This window comes from Carlito syrichta, unplaced genomic scaffold, assembly GCF_000164805.1.
Source record: "Carlito syrichta isolate Samal-C Ts95f unplaced genomic scaffold, Tarsius_syrichta-2.0.1 Scaffold68550, whole genome shotgun sequence".
NCBI lineage: Eukaryota > Metazoa > Chordata > Mammalia > Primates > Tarsiidae > Carlito > Carlito syrichta.
Genome location: NW_007012646.1, coordinates 6,838 through 12,105, shown reverse-complemented (window position 1 = coordinate 12,105; position 5,268 = coordinate 6,838).

Sequence of the window (5,268 nt, the reverse complement as noted above, 5' to 3'; positions counted from 1 at the left end):
ACTGGAGTCCAGTCTCTTTCTTTCTCTCTCTCTCTCTCTCTCTTCTTCCCCCCAATCGCCGATGCCATCTCCACCTTTGGGGCACCCTGAGCCCGGCTTGAGCTGGTCTCCGACACAAATAAACTAAAGAAGGCAGTTATGAAGGATATATGGGAAAAAACGATATAAGACAAACAGAAAGCAAATTGTCAAACGGCAGATGTCCATTCTTATAAGTAATTACTTTATTTTTTATTTCAATAGCTTTAGGAGATACAAATGATTTTTAGTTACATAGATGTATTGTATGGTGATGAAGAAATCTGGGCTTTAAGTGGATCCATCACACTGACTAGTTTACTAGTGTACATTGTACCCGATAGATAATTTTTCATCCCTCCTTTCCTTCTCACCCTCCTTCTGAGTCACCAATGTCCATTTTACCATTGCATATGCCTTTGAAGACTCTTAGCTTAACTACAACTTGTAAGTGAAACAATATAGTGTCTAGTTTTCCACTCCTGCATTACTTCACTTAGGCCGATTGCCACCAATTCCATCCAGGTTGCTGCAAAAGACATTATTTTATTCTTTTTATAGCTAAATAGTATTTCATTTATAAATATACATATCACATTTTCCTTACCACTGATCAGTCAATAGACATTTAGGTTTATTCCACATCTGTGCAATTGTGACTTTTCTACCAAAAAACATATGGAAGCAAGTGTCATTTAAAAAAAATAATAATAACCTCTGTTCCTTTGGGTCGATACCAAGGGGTGGAACTGCTTGATCGAATGCCAGATCTACTTTTAGTTCTTTGAGAAATCTCAATACCAATTTCCATAGAGATTGTACTAATTTCCACTCCTACCAACAGTATAAAAGTGTTTCCTTTTTACTGCATCTCTGCAAACATCTTTTTCAAGTTTTTGAATAATAGCCATTCTAATTGGTGTTAGACAATATATCATTGTAGTTATAATTTGCATTTCCCTGATGATTAATGATGTTGAGCATTTTTTGAGGTGATTGCTGGTCATTTGTTTTGTTTTTGTTTTTTTGAGAGATGTTTGTTCAGGTCTTTTGCCCACTTTTAAATTGGGTTATTTGTTGAATGACTTGACTTGCTTGAATTCTTTGCAGATTCTGGATATCAGTCCTTAGTCAGATGTACAGTTTGTGAATAACTTTTCTTATTCTGTAGGTTGTCTATTTACTCTGTTGAATTTTTGTTTTGCTGTGCAAAATAATTTTAGTTTAAGTCCCACTTTTTTTGTTGTTGTTGCTGTTGCATTTGCTTTTAGAATGTTAGTCACAAATTCTTTGTCTAGGTCAATATCCAGAAGTTTTCCTATGTTTTTTCCTGTGATGTTTATGGATTGGGGTCTGATATTAAATCTTTAATCCATCTTCAGCTCATTTTTATATGGTAAGAAACAGGGATCAAGTTTCATTTTTCTACATGTGGCTATCCTATTTTCCCAGCACTATTTATTGAATAAGGTGTCTTTTCCCCAGTGTAGGTATTTGTCTGCTTTGTTTAAGTTCAGATATTTGTGAGTATTTGGTTTGTTGCTGGATTCTCTATTCTGTTTCACTGGTTCTTGAGTCTGCTCTTATACCAGTATTATGTTGCGTTGGTTACTATAGACTTACCATAAAATTTGAAGTTGGGTAATGTGATGCCTCCAGCTTTGTCATTTTTGCTTAGGAATGCTTTGGGTATTCAATCTCTTTTTTAGTCCATATTAATTTTATGATTTTTTTTCTAATCCTCTGAAAAATGATGTTGGTAGCTTAATAAGAATTGCGTTGAATCTGTAGATTACTTTGGGTGATGTCATTTTAACATGGTTGATTCTTCCAATTCATGAGCATGGGACATTTTTCTATATGTTTGTGTCCTTTACACCTTTCTTTCATTAGTGTATTGTAGTTATCCTTGCAGAGATCTTCCACTTCCTTGGTTAAATATATTTCTAGATATTTTAATTCATTGGAAGCTATTGTAAATGGTATTGAGTTCTTGATTTGATCGTCAGCTTGGTTGTTATTTGTGTACAGCAGCACTACTGATTTATGTGTGTTGACTTTTGTAACCTGAGATTTTACTGAATTCATCTGTCAAGTTCAAGATTCTTTTAGGATTATCTGTGTATAAGATCATATCATCAGCAAACAGAGGTAGTTTGATTTCTTTTTTTCAAATGTGGATTCCCTATTTTTATTTATCTTGCTCAATTGCTCTGGCTAGGATTTCTGGACCTCTGTTGAATAGGAGTGATAAAAGTGGTCAACCTTGCCTTGTTCCAATTCTGAAGGGAAATGCATTCAACTTTTCCCTATTCAAGATGACATTGACTGTGGGTTTGTTGTAGATGGCCTTTATTATTTTGAAGAATGTTTCTTCTATGACTATTTTGCTGAGGAGTTTTACATGAAGGGATGCTTGATTTTGTCAAATGTTTTTCTACGTCTATTGAAATGATTATATTATTTTAATTTTTAATTCTGTTTATGTGGTAGATCACATTTGTTGACTTGTGTGTATGAGCTATCCTTGCATCCTTGAACATCCTTGGGATAAAACCATTTGATTATGGTGTATTCTTTATTGTAGGTGCCGTTGAACTCAGTTTGCTGGTATTTTGTTGTGTCTATGTTCATCAGAGATATTAGTCTATAGTTTTTTTCTGTTGTTGTTGTGTCTTTTCCCAGACTTGGTATTAAGGTTAAAATAATACCTTTGCAGTGTGAGTTAGGGAGATTTCAATTTTATTTCAATCTTATGGAATAGTTTTGATAAAATTGGTACCAGTTCTTCTTTGAAAGTCTGGTAAAATTTGTGAGTTTGTCAGGTTCAAGATTTTTTTGCTGTTGTTGGGAGACTTTTAATTACTGCTTCAATCTCATTACATGGTATTGGTCTATTCAGCATTTCCATTTCTTCCTGATTCAAGATTGGGGAGTTGAATGTTTCCAATAATTTATTCACTTCCTCTAGATTGTCTAGTTTCTTTGCATAGAGGTGTTAGTCTCTGGTGATCTGTTGTATTTCTGTGGTATTAGTTGTAATATCTCAATTTTTGTTTCTGACTATGCTCACTTGAATATACTCTTTTCATTACTCAATTAATCTAGGTAGTGATCTATCAATATTGTTTACCTTTTTGAAGATCCATTTTTTTCATTAATCCTTTGTGTTTGAGGGAGTTAATTTTATATAGTTCTGTTCTGGTTTTTGTTACTGTTTTTCTTCTGCTAGTTTTGGGTTTGGTATGTTCATGTTTTCCTAGTTTCTTGAAGTGTAGAACATTAGGTTGTCAATAGGTTATTTTTCAGTCTTTTCGATGTAGACCTTAACTACTATAATTTGTCTTCTGAGAAAACTTTGACTGTGTCCCAGAAATTTTGGTAACTGGTATTATGGTTGTTATTCATTTCAAGAAAGTTTTTCATTTCCATCTTAATTTCATTGTTGACTCAAAGATCATTCAGGAGCAGATTGTTTGATTTCCATGTATTTATTTGGGTTTAAGAGTTCTCCTTAGAGTTGATTTCTAGTTTTTTTCCTCTGAGGTCTGAGAAGGTGCTTACATTTTTTTTAACTTATTGAGATATGATTTGTGACCTATCATATGATCTATCTTGGAGAATGCTGCACATGTTGATTAGAAAAGTGTGTTTCCTATAGTTTTGGGAAAGATGTCTGTTGGGTCCATTTGCTCCAAGACCCAGTTTAGCACCAATATTTCTTTGCTGACTTTCTGCTTTTATAATGTGTCTATTTAAATTAAAAATGCAAATATAACAAAAATATCTCAGTCAATGGTGCAAGTATGATTAATGATTATGTTTTGGCAAAATCCACTATGAATTCTTCACAAAAATTTTTTAATGAATTTATGTTTTTATTTCCTGGACTAGCATTAGCATACACTGAAAAATACATACATATAGTCAAAACATATTCTTTTTTTTCTTTTCAAAACTTTTGATTGTAGATACTAATAGTAGCCCATATGGTATCATATTTTTTTATTTTAAAGATGTGGGGTACAATTCAGGTTCATTATGCAAATGTTCATTATACAGTTACCCTCGTTGATGAGGTGTGTCTCTCCCTTCCCTGGAAGTTTCCCTCAGCTACCAATCCCTCCCCATCACCCCCACCTACCTCCTCTGACAGTTTCCCACTACTGCCAATTCCTTTCTTATAGTATTATGATAATTATTCAAGGTCCACTTATGAGTGAGAACCTATGGTACTCTGTTCTGTTTTTCTGTGTTAGATGACTGAGTATGATAGACTCTAAATCCATTCAAGTTACTGTGAAGTCCACGTTTGTCCTTATTTATGGCTGCATAATATTCCATTGTGTATATGAACCACATTTTTAAACTGTCCAGCTTTGAATGGCAGCATGGTTGGTTCCATTTTTGCTATTGTGAATAGAGCTGCAACAAACATGCATGTGCAGATATCTTTTTTGTAGAATGATTTGAGTTCCTCCAGGTATCAAAACATATTCTCTGTTGAGCCTACATGGACTACTTACTGTCCATGTTGTTCCCATTTCTGGATCTTATAAATTGGGAACTTCTATATAATTGTTAACTAATATACAATCATTTGGAATTCACCTAGGGGATTTTTTTCAAGACAGCATTAGACAACAGTTCTCAGAGAGAAGACTGAAGTTGTTGGTTAATGCTGAAGTTTTGAGCATAAAATAAAGAGAAAGGAAACTAGAACCACCAGGGTGCCCACAGAAGGAGACTAGTGCACACAAAGAAAAGGAAGAGTAAGAGTTCATCCTAGAATGACCCTCAAGCTTTTCAGAGACAGCTCCTACTCTCTTGTAGGAGAGAATGCTTTCCTGCTTATCTCACCCTTCTGATAATCTGTTGACTTCTAAACAGTTGGGGAGCTCACCTGCCACCAGAGCACAAGGTTACATTGATAGTGGTGCTCAGATGTCTTCCCAGCAATGAAGAACCAGTTGACCAGCTACACAACCATACCACTCCCTCTCCCCAGGCCCAGGCCAAGTACACAAGTACCATACTAGTTGCTTTCCTGTGGAGACACAGCCTTAACTAGTTATCGTCTGCTGGCAAATCATAGAACAAGCAGACCACTTGCGGAATTCCCACACAACTCACACTGACTTTGGCAAACACAGGGGTCTGGTGGGCCCATAGGGATAGTGGATTTCCTGAAAAACATTCTTCACATACCATCCCTAAGGTTGGAGAGGCCAGTCCACAGAAGTCCCCCTT